We start from the raw sequence: 22522 nt of genomic DNA on the forward strand, positions 1-22522 counted from the left end.
TTAATGGCCCAACAAAGCCTGCACCTGGTACAGCTCCATCTTATCTTTGGAAACTGCTTCCTCCAACAAAGCAATCAATCTATGAACTTTGTCCACCAGTAAACGAACTTCCAACTTCTCTGAATCCAATTAAATCTCAAGAAAAGTAATAGTAGTGGCTGGACCTTCCATCTTTTCCAGAGCGGAAGGCACTCCTTTCTCCCTCATTCAATCCTGAAACTCCCCAATACCAGTTGCGCATACACCTGAACCTGCGTCGCCAACCAAAATGAAATCGTGCAAATAGTGAGTAACGTTTCTGAAACCTGTCTTATGTTGAAAGAACCACTGCAAAAAAAAAAAAAAACATTTCAAATAAAGAACAAGATACCGAACAACCAATTGGCAACATTCTATCAACAAATATCCTGTTATCAAATTGCATACCCAACAATGAAACATCCTCTGGATGGACTGGCAACAATCTAAAAGCAGAATGGATATCTAGCTTACCCATCAACGCATTCCTACCACACCTTTTGACCAGGCGAATTGCATCATCAGCTGACGAGTAATGGACCATAGAATCCTCCTGAGCAATGAAATCATTGACTGACTCCCCCAACGGCCATGATAAGTGAAGAATCAAACGACACCCACCCGCCTGTTTCTTCTCAACAACTACCAAAGGTGAAATAGTCAAATTGGAAAAAAGCCAAAAATCAAAAGGTCCCTCTATTATGCCTGCCTTCAATTCCTTCTCTAATTTCCCCCTCACCACATCAGGTCTTTGGCATGCTGACTTCAAATTTTTAGCCCATCTACACAATCTCGGACCTTGATAACACAGCCTGAAACCTTCTGCAAAACCCCAAATGAATAGTTTTGCCTGTTCTCGCTTCGGATAAAACTTTAACCAATAAAACAAAATCTCCAATCTAATAGGAGTAGGGCCCTTTTCCTACCACTTGCTTAAATTGTCCCCTACCTCTATCACCCCCTCTACCTCAATTTTCCTGCCAGCCCCAGTACATTTCCCCAAGGCACTGAACCAGGGGATGCTTCCCTCCACAATGGGAGCAGTCATGCCTAAATTTGCACTGTAGTCTTGTGCATGATCCTCTGTTAAATGACCAGCACGAACCATTCTGGGGGAGTGACCCTAGAACTGAAATATCCACCCCCTACTTGGGTGAGACTACCTTGAAAGGCCTTAAAATGGACCAGAAGACCACTAGCTGAATGAAGTGCCGGGGCTGTTTTGGAAGTGCGTAACCATTGCATCTAAAGCTCGTTGTCAATATCGCACCATTCCTTATCCGGAAATATTGCCACCAGGGCCCTAAATTCTTCATCATATCTAAACCAACCGAAACCTCCATAATCCATTTGGGCCCTCCGCACAACATCCATGTATTTAAGAAGAGAAACACATTGCTCCGGTTGCTTCTCACAATAAACACTAGCAAAAATTAAAAATGCTGATGTCCAATTCTCAATTGTAGTGGGAACCCTTGGTCTCCTAGATAATTCCCACTACTCTTCCTTAGAACCTTCCTTTGCTTGTACCTCTCTATGCAATAACTTAAAAACACCCACAAACTCACCTTCGCATATTTTTCCTTCATAGCTTGGGTAAGATGCGCCCCCAAAGGCATCAATACCCCATGTATGGTAATTTCTTATTTTTTACGTTACCCCCAACTGCAACATCCTTACCTTCACTCACTGTATGCGAATTCACCTCCTTCTCAGCCACATTACCCCCTTTACCCACAACCTAATGTACGGTAGCAACATTATTCTCTTTCATCTGTTGATCATCACCAACACCACTATCAAGCAAGCTCCCCATATCTTTTTCTGGAGCTGCCACCGGACTATTCCCCACCGCTACTGAGACCAAACAAACCACTTTTGTATTATCCCTCACCTGCCCACAAAATGGAATCTTCTTTTTCTCTCCTTTCCGAAGAAATCCATCTGCAGTAAGTCGACTGTTCATTTCGCATGTCCGATCGCACTGGATCGACCTGGGCTCAGGGACCTGCTAAACACCAACACTCCTCTCCCTATTAGCAGTAACACCACCTTTACTATTTTGTGATTCCCAAATAATACTGTGTCCCCTATCCTCCCGAATTTCACCTTCTTCTAGCTCCTGTTCATACTCATAATCCAAATTTTCATCATGAATAGGAATGTGTGTATCAAATTCAATAACAGGTCTGGCTGGTCGTGGGCATATCAAAACTTCACCTGTGTACAGAATCCACAGATTCAACAGGTCACTCTCTAGACGTCAGATGGCTTGCTCCAGATGCAACCCTCTCTTCCACCCGATCTTCTGAAGGTGCCCAGATCTTCACCGGTACCATGAAACTGGGTGTCTTCGCTGCTGGTGACGTGCGCTGGGCTGAAACCCCAGGAACACAAACTCCCAGAGCAATGTCACACCCCTTATGTGCTATCTCAGACGCCCTGTGCTGTGACTCCAACCCTTCATTTTGTTCAATAAACACACAACCTGTGCATGCCGCAAATCAGCATTATTTGCCTCACACCCAGATGCGTAGTGAAATGGATAAACCTGCCCTGAAACTTCCAATGGGACCATTGACTCCTGCTCTACATGCCAGCTCTGAATTTTATTCAACATAGGACTGACCAAACAGGAAATAACTGGCATATCCTGAAGAAAAACCTTATGGTTTTGTTAAAACTGCAAAGAAACAGCCACTCCCGATGTGACTGTATTATCAGAATGTGTGAAATCCTCACCCGAGGCTAAAATGATAATCGGCTCTGCCGATAACGTGGGGGTGGCCATCTTGGAATGCATGCCCCAGGTACTTTTCTCTAATGGGTCAGGCAAAATCCCTGCCTGATACTGATTAGGAAGAAGTCCTTCTTCAATGAGAATGCCCACATCAAGGCATGCATGCCACCCCATCATAGGTGCTCGTTTAGGCCTTTTAAGGCCTACCCACCCCTGCTCCAAAACACCCTCCTGAATCAAATCCTCCCTCCCTTCCTCCATCAACATTTTCAAAGCCTCAACAACTTTATTTCCCTTCGTCATCCTCCTGATAACGAACTTCGAATCCGAAGCTACAGAATGAAACTGATAACAGGGAAACTAAACTGAGGGTAGGAATCAAAACTTCAACTAGGACCTAGCCTCCTACGCACAAAAAAACAATCACGCTCTGACTTCTTGGGGTGTGACACGGCCAAAGAGGCTGCCCAGTCTATATATATCCACCCCAAACCCCGCCCTAACCCACCCCAATAACCATTCCCATTTGCCAGCGTGGTGGACTGCACCATCCACCGGGCAAGCCTTTGCTCCCCCCAAACCCCTATGATGTTGCATAAACTGTAATAAATATAAATAGGAAAGTCTTCAATTGTGAAGTGAAATTATAATTTTATTGAAAATGCATAGGTGATTATTGTCCATCCAATGTGGGCTGCGCATGCTATTTAATACTTCTGGGTTGTACAGTTTTATTAATCCAGAGAATTGCGATATACAAAACAGTTTTTTCTCAAAAATAAACAGCAAAGGCAGGTTTTAAGTAACACACAGCTGAGCGCATTCTCTCATAGGCTGTTTTTTTTCAATTCATGACTTATTGGCATAGCAGTTTCTATGTTTACAACTTTGCTGCTCGTTTTATCAACAAGAAAAGTAGAAACAGAAGTGTTGCTGCTGTGCCTTTAAATAGATTCGCTATTTCCACATCCAGTCAGCAAAACAAACTATTCTAGCCCTTTCTATGGTTGAAAAGGTAAATCTGGTTGTGTGGCATACTTGGCAACAGTACAGCTTTAGGTGGATGGATCTTGACTTTTTCAGCAAGAAATGTTATTCTGATATTTTAAATTTATCCCCATCCTTAAAAGATATATATCGCATGAACTTCACACTTAACTTTTTAGCTTAAATGTTGGTATATATTGTCTAGAAGCATGTTTTTTTTTAATCCCATAGTAGGTTTCTGTTTTGCTGTAAAGATAGTAATTGCTCAAAACACCGAACACTAACTTTACACTCAACATGCTACTTTTGCGCTAATGTGAAATGTTCTAAGGTATTGTCAAAAAAAGAAATTGTTCAGAATGTAGTCTGCTTCAAATTCAGAATGCAGTGCATTCAAGATGCCACTGTCCATTTTAGTATGGCAGGAAAGCAGAAAAGTAACATTACTAATAGATAAGTGACAAGGTATGTTCCAGTAGGGCATTTAGAACAGGCTGCTTTCAGTTGTCATGACTACCTAAACTCTACTGTGACTACCACTCCAACATTTGAATGTAAGTTCTTGCCATTCGGTTAGTGTGTTTTCAATTTTCATCACTGTGTCAGACAGAAAACCTTTCCTGTTGCCGGGCACTGTTTGTGTAAAAAAAAAAGTCAGTTTAGCACGACCAATGTCTGGCTGAGACAAGGTGGCAAAACTAGTCACCCAGGAGGACAATATGGTTTTATCAGCTTATCAGTCTTACAGAAATTTGAGTTATTGGGCAGTGACATTTATCACTATTTTGATTATTCACTAGCACAGCTACAAGGTTGCAGCTGTGGTGGAGGAAGTTGCTTGTAAATTGGAACGTGAGCTCCACCCAGGGTAGTGATAATGGAAAGATAGCAGACTGTGAGCAGAAATAGGGCAGACGGAAACAGGAGGGGGAGGGTTGGTCAGATCGGGAGGAAGCACCAGAAATTTAGACAGAGCCCACGTAGAGAAGACATCGGAGATCATAAAGCAGCAGACTGAGACAGTAACAAATTTGGCAGAATAAAGCAGAAGATGTAAGGGCAATGTGAAGTAGAAAAGATAATGCAGGGCAACCTAAGCAGAAGTAGTAAGAGAAAATAACTGAGGCAGCAGAAATGGTAAGCAACAGAAGGACAGAGTGGTGGGTAAGGGTATTCTGAGGAGGTAGCAGCCTGAGGCAGCAGGTAAGAATATGATCTGGAAGGGGGTAAAAAAGATCGGTGCATTGACAATCAGTTTTGTATTCCAAATATGTGAAACTCCCAGCTCCTGCCCAGTGGCATAGCACCCCTCAGAAAGACCCTAGACAGCAGCTGTTCCGACAGCATGGTTCATAAACTGTTGCTGCTATCCCTCCTATTTGCACTGGATGCCCTGGTTCTGCAGGGAAGCACCGCTCTTTAACAGGAAAGTCCTCACACCAGGCTTCCCTTTTTCAACCTATGATGCCTGATAATCAGAAACACATGCTGCACCGTGCCCTTGGCTCTCTAGTGTCGGCCATTCTACCAGTGAGCCAGCCTACACTCTGTCACTGCCAACACCTGCACCCCAGCCTACGCATCCTACTCTATCCAACGGTTTGCAATCCCATGTTCCTGATCTCTGCACGCACCAGAAGAATCACAGATGGTTGTTTCAGCAAAGCCAATACGTTTCAAATTGGGGCTCATTGGCTTTACTATTACCTTTAGTCTTGCTATATAACAAGGGCAATAGACAAAGAAAAGGGTGTGATAACGCAGCTGCCTTTTGTAGGTGCATGCATATGTGAGGACATGTGCATCATTACTCATGTCTATAAAATAGCACAGAAGCCGCTTTTTACTTACTGATCCTAGATAGAGTAGTACATTTAAAAAAAGTAAATGAAACAGAAGCAATGCAAAAGAGTTTCTTCTTTTTAGAGGTGTAGAGACTGGCAGCAATTGTCCAACTGGTCCTTCCAAAAAATGAACAAATAATAACTCATGTTTTAAACCAATGCTGCTGTGTTGGTGGGGGTGTGCAATGGAGGAGAGGGTGGGGGAGCAACTGAGAGTGAGCAGGGGAGAGAGGCACACATGGGAAAGAAACAGGGTGCAGAGAAGCACACATGTGAGAAGCCAACACAGATGGAAGGGGAGAAACTCATGAGAGAGAGAGAGAGCTTGCAACTCAAGGGAGGCAGCAACAAGAAATGTGGTGCCGGGGATATTTGGCCAGAGGAGATGCACTAAAGGAAAGAGCTTAGAAAACCTATGCACACTCATGGAGTTCTTAAGCAAAATTGATATGTCCCCTTTAAAACAGTTTTTTTTTTTTTCCATGCAACACCTAAACCAAGCAACTAAGTACCAAGCAGGCTATTTTAAAAGTACATTTACAACACAGTACTTTACAGCACAGGTAAGATTTTTCTTAAACAATCTACTGCACATATATAGTAAATGGTATATGTGTATTTGTTTTTAAATATAAAATAAATTTAGAATGTCATTAAAAATTTAGGTTTTATGGGTCGATAGTTGGATAGGTATCACACGATAACAGGTTTATTAGGTTCAAGGGCTGGATAGGAGTAAAAGTGGTAAGAAGTTTTTAGTGATTAGTAAGAGTAAAGGGTTTCTGTGGTTCCTGGATTGGTAGGACTAAGAGGCTCTTAGGTTTAATGAATGGATACGGGGAAAGGCTGGTAAGGGACTTTTAGAGTTTAGGAATGAAGTATTTTATAAGCTGAGATGGGTGGGGTAAGGGAGCAGTAAGGAGTTTTTAGGTTTAGGGGATGGTGTGGGTATGAGGGGGTAATAATTAGTTTGAAGGACAGGTAGCAGGGCATTGTTTTTGGCTCGGGATATATATATACTTATATATATATATGAATGACCTGGTGGCTGTCGCCACTAGGTGGTTATAGGTAGGATGTATTTTCTATAAAGCCTTTTTTTACTTGCCTATATCTTTGGCGCGCTTGAGGAATCTTAACAAAACTTTTTTTTTAAATTGCTAGTCACGTCAGCTGCTGTCTGGAAAATTTGAGGTGATCTGTCCGGGGTGGGGGGAGCACGTTTCCCGCATTAATTTTTTCATAGGGATTTTGAACAGCGATAGCGCTGAAACTACTGGATGGAATTACACCGAATTTAGCAGGACAGTAGGTCCTGGTCCAGAAGAAAATCCTTTTTTTCTTTTGGTGTAAATCAGTTAAGTAGTTTTTGAGAAATTAAGGGGAAACAAAAGATTTGTGACCCCTCCTGATCTCGTGCTGAGATCTGATTAGCTGATATCACTTCAACAAGGAAGCCGTTGAAGTGTTGTCAGGCATGTTGTGACTCGGCTTCAGACAAGTCCCAGAAAAAAGGTTAAAAAAAAAGAAAAGAGGCAAGGGTACGAACACTCTGGCCCCTTAACTCTGGTGGTGGAGTCTCAAAAGAACCCTCCCTGGGCTAAAAAATTTTTTTTTTAAATGTTATGGCCGGAGTTGCAGTGGATCTGCGGATCCGCTGTGAAATGGGAAAAAAATGAAGCACGGGCTCCCACAGCTTCAGGTTTATTAAGACCAAGTGTGGGCAAAGTCCTGGAGGCATTTTTTTTGTGTGCGGGGGGTCCTCCTGATGCCCCCCGCAGCACCGGAGACCACCACCTCCCCGGGGGTAAATGAAAATCCCCATGTGCCCCAGGGATCACCACCTCCCGGGGGTGGAATTATTTTAAGGCGTGGGAGAGGCCCGTGGACCTCCTCCTCAGCCCAGGGGATGGCCATGTCCCTGGGGCTTCCATTTCTTAAGAAGTGGGGAGTCATCTGGTACCCTCTGATGCCCCGGGGATCGTCACCACCTCCCCAGGGCTTTATAAAATAAATAGGTGGGACACTCTGCCACCCCACCTCCCCTCCAACCCCCCCAGGGAGCGCCCACCTCCCCGGGGCTGCATTAGTATTTCCTGCATGGGGGGTCATGTGGCCCCCCCACTGTTCCAGGATCACCACCTCCCTGGGGTATAGATAAAAAAGAGTGAAGGCGGTCCATTTTGGACTCCCTTTATCTCCAGGTATCACCACATTTCCAGGGCTATATCTCGTTAGGGGGTGGGCCATGTGGACCCCCTCAGGGAGCCACTGATGGCCCTGAGGAACCACCACCCTTCAGGGTCATCGCCTGCTATGTCCCGGGGTGCCCACCCCTGGGAAATTATATTACAAACCACACAGGGTGACCCAGTAATCAGACCAAATGATCTGGGTTAATTATAGTACCAAACAACACTGATCCATCCGGTGACAAATATTTTCATTAGTCATATAATAAAAAAAAATATATATTGTTTTTCGAAGAAAAAATAAACTTTATTCAGCATAGACGTAAGTCACATTCATAGTAAATTCTTTATTATTACTTATATAAAATTATTTTCTCAACCTTGTTGAAAAATCGTAAGAATTCCTACCCTCATACATACAAACACAGAAGGACAAAGAAGTGCCAAAGAAATAGTATTCGTAATTTAGAACCCCAAAAACCAAGAGTAAATCACCAACATATCCATTATCATCCACAATTAAAAAATAGCCTATTGGTTAACCATTCTTGTCAGTAAATCACCACCTATTTACATCTGGGTACATCTCACCATTTTAGACCTTCACTCAATTTCAAATAAAGGCAAAGACAAAACCAATCCAGGCCAATAATTATCTTGTCGGCGTTTTGAGTCACTGGTAACTTTTGGGCCAATTCCAGGCTCCCACACGGGTCTTCCTCAGGACTGAGAGGTAGGAAATATCTCCAACTTACTCAACCTCCAAACACACACATCTTCTCAATTCAATCTTCCGCCATATCTTCCACAATCCTCAGATCTAAATTTAATTCCTAATCCTTATTATTACCCATTCCTCTGGACACTATTTTCACCATATCAGTGGTATATTCTTTCTGCCCAAAACGCTGAATGGTCCTCGGGGTGTCCTCTCGCATAGGTGTGTGAAGTTCTCTTACCACCCTGAATGCCACATGATTGAATTGAGAATATGTGTCGAATAAATAATTATTGGCCTGGAATGGTTTTGTCTTTGCCTTTATATGAAATTGAGTGAAGGACTAAAATTGTTTTGTTTTTTAAAATTATATAACTCATGAAAATATTTGTCACCGAATGGATCAATGTTGTTTGGTACTATAATTCACCCTTGGGACATACCTGGTTGCTGTGGCTTGGCCTGTTTGCTGTGGCTTGGCTGCAGCGTTGCAACTGCAGCCAAGCTACAGCAAACACTTCGGATTTTGACAGCAGGATCTGTCAAACAGGTCCGATGTCAAAAACCGAAGCTTTCATCTCTGTCTCCAGCACATGTGAAGGGAACAGAGATAAAATACTTCAGCAAGCAGGGATCTGCACGCTGAAGCAATAGCATCTCTGGAGAGGCTTTGAAACTTCATCCACAGTGCCAGATAGCCCATAGAGGGCATTTTGCAAAAAGAAAAAAATGAAATAAAAAAGTAGGAACCGTTGGGGAGCCCTTGAGGACTCCCTCGCGGTCCCAGAGAGCCCATAAGGGGCTAAAAAAAATGTTAAAAAAAGAAATCAATAGCTCAGTGTGAAGATCACAGACCTTAACACTGAGCACTCAGGGATCAAGTCCAGCCGATACAGTTACATTTAAAAAAAAATTGTACAGAAATATCTCATTCTAAATATATCATAAATTGAAGCCTAAAAAACTTTCTCTCACTTTCTTCTTCTCTATCTCTCTTTCAATCAATTTCTCCCACTCACACACCCAGACACTTACGCACCCACTTACAGCCCCACCCAGACACTCACTCACCCACTCACAGATCCACTCTGAGCTTTGTACACCCACTCAGACCCTCAAGCACCCACTCACAGACCCACTCAGACAGTTACGCACCTACTCACAGACCTACTGATACCCTCATGCACCTACCCACAGAGCTGAGCACACACTGACACACCCACTAAAACTCGGATGTATGCACTCTTGCACAAGAAACCGACTCTCACAGCCACTCTTACTCCCAAATATACTCTCTCACACCTATTCTCACACTCACAGGCTGTGGCCCACTCCTGCCGTGCATGACCAAAAGGCTGTGCACAGCATGGCTTTGGGTGTTCGGGGGGTTGGCTGCAGTATCTGGCTGCAGGCCAAATCTTTCAGACAACATCCGCTGTGCACGGGCAAGGCCACGCAGACTGTAAGATTGGGTGCTTATAGGGGGTTGGTCTCAGGGCTTGGCCCTGTGGTCAACCGTGCTACTTGGCAGTGGTTGGATTAACATATAGTAATGAAAATTACTATACATTAAAAAAATTGAAATTCACAGCAAAGACCCTTGTGGGAAACAAGGGTTACAGAGACGTTATAGTTAGGAAAAATATTTTTTTTAAAACATAGGAATTCACTTAAAAAAACAAAGGTTACAGGGACAATATATTTAGGCTCACATTTTAAAAGTACAAACCATAGAAATTCACCAGTTATAGTTAGAGTTACCTCAAGTAATTATAACTAGTGCCCTAAGGTAACTATAACTCACACCCTCGCCATACACAATTTTTTCCGCCAAAAAGTTACTGCAAATATTACATTGATATTATCAATGATGTAATCAAAGATGTCATGAGTGTTGTAATTTGTGGGGTAATTAGCAGTGCATGGCGAGGCCGTGAGTTATAGTTACCTTAGGGGACAAGTTATAGTTAGTTGAGGTAACTCTAACTATAACTGGTAAACGTCTTTGTTTTTTTAAGTGAATATATATTTATATATATATATATATATATATATATATATATATATATATATATATATAGAGCTCCAGTCAGACAGCCTCCACGGTTCGTAGGTGAAAATCTAAAAAAAAGTCCTTCCTATGACATATAGCATATATACAAGACTTAGCATTCCCTGCTAGTAGGTGCAAGTCTCTGCTCCAATCCTAGGGCATGGGAAGATCCAAGCGCACCTAAGAAAAAAACACAGCCATGGCGGACCTCGCCTACCAGACCTCCTAATCTCAAAACCCCTTCACATCCAGGTCATGACCACATCTCAACATTTGCAGTACTCTCCATCTATTACCTGTTAATGGAAAGCAGAGCGTCACATTTCACATGACCATAACTAGAACCAACCACTGGAATCCCCTTCCCATCTAGGAACTAACCGTTCTTCCTCTCCTGATATTGAGATTTAAATTAAGATAAGGCAACAGTATTTTCCAGATTGTAAACTGAACTTTATATTTTACCTGTAACTCTGTGACCTGCAAGTGCTACAATGGGGGCAGATAGTATTTGCATTCATTTTACCACTTGCACCTATTACGAGTTTAGTGCTAATTGCACTTGAAGCACAATATTGGCCTATATGTGACCACATTGACATTATAGTATCTAGATATATAACAAGCTAATTTGTAAAATGATGCACTGAAGACCTTTATTAAGGTGCATTCACTGTAGAGCAGCAAATTTATGTATGTAGTATTAACACTTTAACATCAGTATAATCATTTATTTCGATTTCATATGTTTCTTTATGATGTTAGACACCGTCCCTTTTTACCCAGTTTTTACCAACTTTAGTTAGCCTCCTTTTGCCCCAGATGTTTTTTTTCCAATTCTTTATGTACTTTATTTCCTTTTTAGGGTCGAGCCTGCGAGTGCATTCATTTGCGCATGTCTCTCGTATGTGACCATTTATTGGTTTGTGTGGCACTCTTATTTCCTTCCCCGTAATTTGTCAAGGCATGAACTGCATCATTTCCGCTCCTCTGTGTGGAGCAGGGAGGGATCAAGCACCAGTTGATTTAAGCTTAATTAGTGCCCGTCTGCTGCTCCTGATGTGATCAAGGTACCATTTTGTACTAACTTCCAGTGCCCGCAAACAGAAGGCTTGTGACTGGCAAAAACATGCTCAGCAGGACAAACAAAATTGCAATTTTTATTTTGTTTACTAATTTATTTTATTTATTTTTTCCTTAGTTTCCACTCATGTTTTTTTTTTTTTTTTTTGCTTTTGCTTGTGGGTGCTGTTGTGAAAAGATGACAATTGATCGAAATAAGCGAGACCTATTGCATTGCAAATATTGTTACTTTTTGTCCCCGTGTTTTGTTGCCCAGCACATGTCAGTTAGTGACTTGTGATTCTTAGGAACTTCCCTTGTTTATCTAGCTAACTTAGAGAATCGTTAGGTTATCATAATTTTAAGGAGAGTTGATCAGCGTTTGTTCTCTGGTCATCAAATCCTCCTTTTATTGTTCTGTATAGTCCTGATTGAGTGTTTAGTCTGTCTTATGCTAATTAAGCATCACATCTGTCACACCCGCAAACCAGGCCTTGAGACCCTACGGGTATTTAGCTGCACTTTCGAGTTCACAGTTTAATTGATTGATCTTTCTGCGTCTGTGTCAACCTGTGGTGATACTATATATATTTATAACCTGATTTTGAGAATCATTTATATTAACTTGAGCATTAGTTTGTAATAAAAAACTTTAACTTTATTTTCGACTTGGGTTTTCCTTGTGTGATCAAATTGGTGTTGATTAAATGTTGATTAATTTTAATGTTAACCTTTCTTACCCCCAGCGAGGGTGAAAAGATCTGTCAACCTTGTTTAGAGCATACTGAAAAGCTCAAGGACACCTGCTGTAGGTTTTTTGTGTATGGTTTTTCCACTAACTAATATCTTATAATTATCATCGCTGCAAAAACCAAATCCAAATGTTATTCATCATAAATTACCATTTTGCTAAAAAACGAGTGCAAAACACACCAAGGACTGTATTATGAAGCTGTGTGAGTGTATGCATGAAGTTGTACTTCCGCAAGCACTTACACTGAGAATGGAATTTCTCCATATTAATGTGCATATCTCAGGAAGCACAACTCTGAAGTAGAGCGAGGTGTCACTGCTCAGTGTAGCAGAGCTGCGTTGTCGGTAGCACATTAATTAAGCCTGCTTAAAAATGTACTCTGTAGAAAGTTCAGTAACATAAAAACAAGCACAAAGTTGTGCCCTTTAGGAATGCACAAAAGTGTGTTTTCACGAGGGTGCTGTTATTAAATTATGGCTCTAAATATTCACCCAACTGTTTTATGTGGAACGCTTTTCTATTTTTTACCACTGTGCTTCACACCACTCTAGCTCTCATTACAATTTGCTAAGAGTGAAATTCCCGGTGAGGACACCTGCTCCGTATCCCCACATATAAATCCAGCCAACTTGTGACGAGGGCATCTCTGTGCTATAATTTTCAACCTATTGCAATCTTTTTAGGCGCTTAATACTATTTTGCATGCAAACATGACAGAATCACCACTTACATCTTTTTGAAGTTGCTTGAACCACGAGGTTGTTTTATATGGAAAAAGTAGAAAAACTAAATAAACACCTATTTTTTAATGGAGGAACTGAAAATGCTAAACTGAAAATCTTCATTTATTTGAACTAATTTCAGTTTGCTGTCATGGTATATCCTATGTAAAGCCATTTTGCATATAATAGGGGAGATTGATTTCCATGTCAGAAGATTCTTGTATCCATTCTTAATAAATGAAACATTTTTCACAATGTATGCCAGCATGTCCTTGTCTACAGATGCTTACATCACCCCTAATATGCTTTGTTGTCAGTCGTTATTTGTCTGCTGCTATAAAGCTTTGGAAAAGTTACTATATGTAAAATGTTGCTGAAATAAATAATCAGTTTTTGTCGCATTTATGGTTCTTTAAAGATTAATTGGATTGAATTCTTACAATCATACTTGAGAGATCTGCTTTGCTTGTTTAATGGTAAACTGTATTCTACTACCTCAGGGCTTTTGTTCAATTCACATTTATGTAAGTACTCCACAAACAAAAACACACACACGATTGTTACTGACTTGGAAACCAGCCGATGGTGATACAAGGTCATCATTCAGCCTTGGTATATTTTTCAGAATCACACCTTCTCTTACTTAAGTGAAAAAACAGTGAATGCATTATAAGCCATTTACCTCAGCTTTGAACTTCATTTACTTCCTCGCACTGTGCAACTTGTTACGTTACTCCTTAGAAACCTGATCATTGTTTATGACGGTTTCTCAATCTCCCCCATTATTCAGCTGACCCAAAAAAGCAAGTCATTCAGGGTTGTCTTCTAGCCCGCCGTGTTGTTTACATATCAAGTTGTTTCCGGACTATAACTATTCCTCAATTAATATAAAAGGCGGGATGGAGGCTCTGTGGTGGCGGATTATCTAAGAACCTCAAAAGAAGTGTAGTCTATGTAAGTAAAGGCATGGTCTAATATGTGATAGACAAATTCATAAATGGAGTCTTAATGGACAGAAAAAACCCATCTCAGGAACAAGATATTTATTTTCTCAGTATATGTTGCACTAGTTTCCTGGGCCAAAGGCATTACAAGCCTTGGCAAGGTAAATATAAAAGCTATCATAACCCTTGGCAATTCAAAAAGGCAACTTGGTTATTCAACTTAATTGAAATTGTATCGTAAACCCTGAGGCACTAATGTTGACCGACATAATCCCCCTGTAACAAAGGGGGCATCCAATGATGTTGCACTGCAGCTTTGGTGTATGGCAGGCAATTTTTTTTCCTTCCAGTGAAGACACGAATAGAGGGTCCCCGTGGGCCGCTGTTAAATGGCTGTTTCTTTTCTTTGCCAGGCACACCTCGGCCAACTTGGAGCACTAGCTATATTGACCTAAGAAACCCCTACTTGGTTCATTTTCCAATGCACTCATTTGGAACGTTTCAGCAACTTTTCCAATCATTCCTTTAAACCTTGTCACTGTGGCAAAATTCCAAGATAATGTCATTATTTTGCATCATATTCGTTAGAACGCCTTGTTGAACTACGTAGAATTTGCTACTTGTAGATTTCCCTTCACCTTTCCCTCATTCTCCCCTGGCCTCCACCTGTGGTGGATCAAGCTTGAACTATTGTAAAGTAGGCATGGAACAGTGCTGGGCTAGGTCAATCCTTGCCCTCACCTAGCATCTTATATCTGCATCACTGACAGAAAGAATTAGCTGCAAAAGACTAAATTCTCCTTTGTGAACTGCAATGATATTAAGAACTTAGCTGCACAGTAATTGCTGTTTTCCAAGTACTTCCATGCGAGCATCCCGGCAAGCCTTCTCATAGGCTTTGAGGTGTGGTGAAGAAGTTTTAGGGGATGAAAGAAATGTAGAACGTAGGATGTTTAATATTCTACAGAGAGGGCGGGAAAGTGAGCCCTAAGTGGGACAGAATGTGAGGCACTAGAAATGGAGCACACTAAATGTGCAGTGTGATCATGCTGCATTTTTCAGCAACTAATAAATGACAACCATTCAGTACAAAATCTTTGTGCAGTAATAGACAGGTCAGTGGGCAGGGCCTTCCATTTTTTGTGTTTTCAAAGATTTTGGTACTCTTCTAGCTGCCCTTTGCTATTTGGCCCTTGTGACTGAAAAAAGTAAACCCCTGTACCTTATGAGTTAAGCACATTTTTAAAGACAAAATGCAGCTGGTTGCATTATGATGCAGATAGGAAATACAGAGTGATCCCTTTGCAAAGGCTGTCTTTGAATCAGCTTGAGAGAAGATGTACTGCTACAATCTACAACAGTAACACTTGGCATTCTCAGCACTTAAAGCAAAACAGTGGTAGAAAATACGAAATGAAAACAAGGTATACATGTATACATTACAGAGGTGGCAGCACCACCTCTATATCTATGGCTATGGCAGAGTTTCCATTGACAGGCATTGTTGGTTTCCTTATTATCAGCTCTTGTTTGAATTTTAGGTTGTTTCGGTTCGCAGGTTGTGCTTTGTTGACCTGCGCTGTCTGTGTCTTCCCTATTCCGTAGGCTGTCGGGAGGCTTGTCCTTACCCTAGCTATATGTTTTATGATGGCCACTTCGTCAGAAAGAAAGCTTCTCAAGCTGTGCAAAGGCATTAAAGCACTAAAGGGAGGCAGGCACTGTGGTGCCATCGCACTTCAATTGAGTACATTTCCCCTTTCTCCGCTAGTCATTTCCTATCCTGCTCGGAGGTGCATGTAGTTGATCTTTTGACTTCAGTTCCAGTTGCTGCTTGCAGCAAGCAGAAGGGGCGGGGTGGTGTGCGGGGGGGGAAGGGATGGAGAAAATGAAAAAAAAATAAAAACATTACTGTCACACCGCTCCTTCTGCTCCTCTGCTGCGGGCACAGGCTCCTTGCCTGCCCTGTGGCCAATCCTGACACTGCTCAAAGCAGCATCAGGATTGGCTGGGAACACCCAGCCAGTGCTCTCCCAGGCAGACTAGGAGCTTGTGCATTCTCTCTCCAGCCCTGCAACTGTGTTGCTGGGCTGGAGAGAGCCTACTGCGCATGTGTGTTTGGCCAGCCCGAGACGGCTGGCCAAACATACATGCGCACTGAGGGGGAGTGCTGTGCACTCCCCCTCTAAGCTCGTCACAGCCTGAGGCCCAGCCCCTTTTACCAAAAAAAAGATAATAAACACATTTTATTGGTAAAAAGGTTTGCAGCTGCTGGCGGGGGGCAACGCTCCTCCGCCTAATGGAGGAGCCACCCCTGTTCAGTTCGTGCAGTGCAACACACACACTGCATGTGTTGAAGTCAACCATTGTCAGCAACTCCCCGCTTCACTGCAGCCTGCATTGGCCCATCTGACCCATGTCATGATCACATGCTGTCCATCTCCCGACGCTCAACTAAAAAAAAGTTTGTTCGTAAAGAGCAGTCCGGTGTAGCCAAGTATCACAGTCACTGGCTTTTTCCCTTAATGCAACTTTAAAAGTCAAAATCATTAGACACAATCCAGATAAGCACACAAAATCTAAAATTGTGCTTGTCTGTTGCGTCTGCAGATAAGAAGATCTGCAGTTTATGCCTGTGACCTAAAACCTGAGGGAAGTCAGAGTCCTCTTGTTTGTGCTAACTAGTAATTGCAGTCATAGAGGTGCTGACGTTCTCCCTCGTTTTTCCTCTGCTCAGTTGGTGACCATCTGGTTTCTTCATTACTCATGATATACACACAAAACAGTACTGGGAAGAAGAGGAGAAATATGGCTATAGGTTTAGTAGGTGACTCTCTGAGAAAGAGACACAGGGTTAAGAGGAGTCTTCTCATCAGCCTCTCAATCTCCCCTGACTCTATCCTGACTCAGCTCACTTCCATGCTGTCCATAAATTAGGGCTTAAGTACACAGGCATAGGTATAAAGAAATAAAGGCAATGAAGGTTGTATATTTTGATCTGCCGTGAATCAGTTATTATCAAGATATTTACAAACCACTTGTGCTTACACAAAGTATTGCCTTGAGTTTCCTTCATTTGAGTGACACCATGCAAAGAGTAAATCCTTGGACTAAGTACACCCCCAAGGCTTGAGGAATCATGCAAAACCATGCATGCAAGGCAGGTCTGACTGGGCGGGAAGGGGCCATTAATCAGTAGTGCTGTTGGGGTTGTTAGAAACGGCCCTATTTGCAGGGTTCTCCCCAAACTTTATGCCTCTGACTTCCTGTTTTTGATCCTGTGCTGAATTTCGTTTTTGCTGGCTTTAGGACACCGGGCACTTTACCACTGCTGATCAGTGCTAAGGTGCAACTGTGCCCTGGTTAAATTGTATTGGTGATTGGTTTCCCCCTAATTGACATATTTGATTTACTAGTAAGTCCCTAACAAAGTGCAGTATGTATTCCCAGGGCCTGCAGCACTGATTGTGCCACCCACATGACTAGCGCTTTAAACCTGTCTCAGGTCTGCCACTGCAGTGTTGGTGTGTACCGTTTTAAACTGCCTTTTCATCCTGACAAGTGAATGCATTTGCCAGGCCAAAACGTCCCTTTTACTACATCTAAGTCACCCCTAAAGTGGTCCCAAGGCAGCCTCATGGGCAGGGTATTTAAAAGGTAGGACATGTACTGGTGTGTTTTACATGTCTGGTAGTGAAATACTGCTAAATTCGTTTTTCATCATTGCAAGGCCTATCTCCATATAGGGTAGCATGGGGATTGCTGTGAAAGTGTAATTTCCATTGGGAGCAGCTAGAGATCTGTAGTCTTGAGTCTCTAAACTCACTAAAAAAATACATCTTTTGTGAAGTTGGTTTTTGAATTGTAGGTTTGAAAAAGCCACCTCTAGAAAGTGGGTATTTTCTTTCTTGACCATTCTGTGCCTCTGCCCGTCTGTGGAATGCACATCTGTGTCAGGATGACAGTTTGGCTGATTGTGACTCTAGACCAGCACACAAAAGAAGCTGAGCTGCATCTCCTGATAGTTCTTCGTGAGCTAGAGTGGTGGCAGGAACTGACACTGGCACCTGAATAGGGCTATCCTCCAGCACCTGTGCTCTCTTGCTGAGAGTCCTGACTTGCCAAGCGGTGCCAAATCCAGTCCCTTGGCCCTTGGGAGTGCATTCTGCACAACTGAGAAGAAACCAAGCACATCAACTCCAGAGCGACTTCGGAACCAGTGCTTCTGTCTGACGCCACGGCACTGCCTGCATCAGAGCCATTGTTTCTGCTGAGTGCAATGACCACGATCAATGGTGCAGGCCCAACACTGCTGCAGAGCCTCTGCTGTCTCACCACAGCTTGAGTCCAGAGTGCCCTGTCACCGACGTCCATGACACCCAACTCCGCCTCAGCACCTGTGTGATCGCGACACTGCAAATTCGATGCCTTGCATCTTGACCTGCTGGATTAATTGACCCTGCCTTGTTGTAAGGAACCGACGCCTTTCCCCCGACACTGCATCACCTCCCCTGTAACTGTAAGGAACTGATGCCTCCCCTCCCCTGCCTAGCAGTAAGGAACCAATGTCTCATCTCCCCGGTAGCAGTAAGGAACCTATGCTGCACTGGCTCTAGTGACGCCTCACCTCTCCAACTCCGTGCAACGACTTTGTTTCCTCATCGTTTTTTCAAGGTTCCGTACCTGTGGTCCATGTAACTCCTTGACTGGCCCGCACTCCCTTGCGAGTGGTATTGGACTGTTGGGAACAACTCTGTCAACACGCCATGATAGCTATAGTTAGAGCTATTGTGTTTCTAAGTGCTATACCACATTTATTCTTTAAAATTTGTATCTTTACTTGTGAATGTTCAATTTTTGTAGTTTTGGTCTTGTTTTATCAAAAAAATATTGATTATTTTTCTAAATTGTGTGGGGTACTTTTGTGGGGTTTTCACCGTGCTACTGTGTGTTTGTGAGTGTGCAAATACTTTACACATTGCCTCTGAGATAATCCTGACTACTTGTGCCAAACTACCAAGGGGGTGAGCAGGGGTTATCTTAGCTGTTTGGCTCCCTTACCCTGACTAGTGTGAGTGTCCATACTTGGACAGGGTGCAAACCACTACCAACTAGAGACCCATTTCTAAAAGTGGTGGACTCGACCCTCACATTTTGCTAGACATTAGTTTAATCCACCTTGTGGGACTGGGCATCAGCTAAAAAGCAGCTCTACAAATTTAGGCTAGGGATTCACTGATATTTAGCCACATCCAAATAGACAGCAATATTTACCAGGGCCCTTAATAGCTACTGTCTCCTCCAAAGATTAAATGGAGGTCCAATAGTATACACCTTGGTTACTTTACACCAAACACATGACTAGCAGACTTGTTGTACAGAGGATGGGTTCATTCAAGCACCAATATCTCTGCTACCACAAAAAGTAAAAACTCAGTATGTGGCTCAAGTGAACACTCCACAACCACGCAGCAAGCAACCGGGCCTCAAACAACTGTTCTAAAAGAGGATAAACATGGTAATCTGTGGCAGTCACAAGTTTCAACTATGCAAAACGTGCACACATTTGTACACATTGCATAAATGTGCATAGGTAAATGCCACCACAAGCTCTCAAGCCTGACGGTGAACCAATCTTTCCAGGTCATTCTCATTGTGGAACATCTACTCTACGCCCCTGCCACATGATTTCCTGTTACCATTTTGAGGTAATATTGTGCAGGAGTAAGTGTAGTTATGAATACAAGGTCGCCTTTGTGTAAATCTTGCAATCTTAAATTAGGCCACATACATGAGCTGTTTGAACCTTCAAATATATTTATAATTGAGATCTAAACCCTGAGTCTTCAGGTACCAATGAGATACATTGTCTCACAGACCATGCTTCTGGTCAAACATTACAGAAACCATGCAGAGTGGTGTCAGCAGATCTTTACTTACGAGTACCTGCCAGACATCTTCTTCACAGTTATGATGATGATGGCACTGAGAATTCCAACGCCTACTAATACTCCTGCAATGATTCCAAAGATCACAGCTGAACTCAGGGATCCTGTGAAGAGGAAAATAAGAACAATGGCACAATTCTTATTTATTTTAATTTCCAACCCTTGAGCCACAGAAATCATTCTTAAATTGTTTTAACAAATAATGTCTAGTGTTTAGTCCGAAAATCTAAATTTTCAATATCTGTTCCACGTGATATTAACAGTTAACATTCCCACAATCACTGTACATGGTGTGGATTATGCATGTCATCCTGGGCAGTCTTATATGTCAGCTTGACGGGTTGCAAAAGTTTGGCTGTGTCATGTTTTATTCTTATAGACACCACCCCATCCCCACACATTTGCCTGGCTAAAGTAGGTACTCTTCATCACATATGGCAGTGTCGTTCATTGGCAGCTTGGTTTGAAAGTACATTGCTCCCTCTTCAAAGGTTTTGAATGTCCATGGCACACAAAAGTACCTGCAGATCAGTTGTTGGCATTTACATTTGTGGCTAATGACATATTTGTTTTGAAGATTTTAATATTTATTTCCAGGTAAACCTCTCTGCGAATGAAAGCTGCAAACTGATTTGTCACTCTGCTCTACATTTCTACTCTGCCTACTTTCTTTATAGGGAAAATTAAGAACATATATTAATTTTGCCCCTGCCGTGAACACCCTCATACATCTTCAAGAGCCACCTACCCAGCACCCAGTAGATGTTTAGGGAATTTCAAGGCCATCATAATATTGCATGTGAAAAAAGCAGTGAAATCTGTTCAGTCAGTTTCTCCAAATGACCCGTGTCCTGTTCATATTGTTTCATCCTAGCCTGCTTTTTTCAGCTTCCATGTGGAGGTCCTATTAAATTTCTTTCTTCACACGCCCATTATTCCCGCTGTCTGGAAGCAACATCTTCGGCTGACTCATTGGTCCTTTCTAACGTTCCCATTCCTATGCTGCCTTTTTTAGGCCAAAATTGAGGAAACACCTATTGACCATCAGTTATCTGTATATTTGGGGTCAGAAAATCTTCTGGATCCATGACAGTTGGAAGTTAGGTCTGAGCACATCACCAAAGCAACTCTTCTAGCAGTAACCAATAATAACAGGCTGCGACTGGATGAGGGCGGACCAGCTGCCTTCATCTCACTCAGCCCCTCTGTGGCTTTTAATACACTGTTGCATGCTCATCTAATCAAAACACTGTATGAGATAGGAATATTCTCACATTCTGGCCTGGTTTCAGTAGGTTATTTCAGACAGAACACAAACCATTAATCTTTCAGTATTCTTATCCAACCTAGTCATAATCCCGAGTGGAGTGCTGCAGGGATCATCTGTTAGTCCCACATGGTTTAATAACAACATGGCACCTTTAAGAGCCACTGTCGGAACCTTTGGGTTTGAAAAGTTATTCTATGCTGATGATATTCAGCTTGCAATCTCTAGTGCAGACAATTCTGAGACCATAAGGGATAAGCTCTGTGATTGTCTTAGCTCTTTAGCTGCATGGGTGGTAGGCAAAAATTGACAAGACCAACACCATATTGTTTGGCAAAGCAAACTCCATCTGGTCCCCTAATTGGTGGCCACACAAGCTTAGTCTTGCCCCTTATGCAGTGAATGTAGCAGGAAATCTAGATAAATTGATTGACCGCACCTTAACTCTGAAGAAACAGATTTTAGGAGTTTGCGGATTCAACTTCAGTATCCTTTCTTATGTTATGAAAAAATGTAAAGTGAGTACCATCGTAATGCAGGAAAACGATCACGCAGGAGCTTTTCAGAACCTCCCTAGTTTATGGTAATTTGCTGTATGCAGACATAGATGATCTACTTACTTACTTACTTACACACCATCCAAGGCATTGCTGCCCAGCTGGTGTACCGCCTTCCCAGTAGATTCATGCAGAGCCCCATCTTGAAAGATCTTCATTGGCTTCCCAGTTACAAGCAAGTTACATTCAAACTTTTTAAGCCATGCTTGCAGAGCTCTGTACGCTGAAGAACCCCATTATTTACATAGTTGTACCACTTTATATAAGCCAGCAGAAGCCCTTAAGTCTGATAATCTTGCTGTTACTTTGATACCTATGTTCTTGCTCAAACCGGATGTCGAAAGGGATCCTGTTCTTTTGCTCATCTGGCTTCCCGTCATTGGAATATTTTGCCTGCTGCCACCCGAAGAACTTCAAATCTATCTGTTCTTAAAAAATACTTAAAACATGTTTGTATTAAGGTCAGTTCGCCTTCTGAATTTTTGACACTAGTATGGTCTGATGCTGTGTGCCTGGATATTTTCCCCTCCGGAGTGAGTAGATACATAATAAACTCTAATAACATAACATCTATCTCTCTTTATCAGGCAACGTAACTCGTAATGCTCCCATCTCCATGCACTTATGTTACCATTCATAAGAGATTGTTTGTAGGCCATGATAATCTTTGCTTAGTAATACAAATATTCAGAATATAGTAATTGGTACTGTACTTTGGA

General features: G+C 42.3%; 1 protein-coding gene across 1 annotated transcript in view; it reads right to left on the reverse strand.

Annotated features, from left to right (window-relative positions):
• Positions 1 to 22522, reverse strand: part of PRDM2 (PR/SET domain 2) — a 501039-nt gene that overhangs the window by 315660 nt on the left and 162857 nt on the right. Inside the window, exon 4 of the mRNA XM_069240785.1 lies at positions 19972 to 20083. The gene's annotated coding sequence lies outside the window, so the exon portion shown is untranslated. The remainder of the gene's footprint in view (positions 1 to 19971; positions 20084 to 22522) is intronic.

This window comes from Pleurodeles waltl, chromosome 6, assembly GCF_031143425.1.
Source record: "Pleurodeles waltl isolate 20211129_DDA chromosome 6, aPleWal1.hap1.20221129, whole genome shotgun sequence".
Classification (NCBI taxonomy): Eukaryota; Metazoa; Chordata; class Amphibia; order Caudata; family Salamandridae; genus Pleurodeles; species Pleurodeles waltl.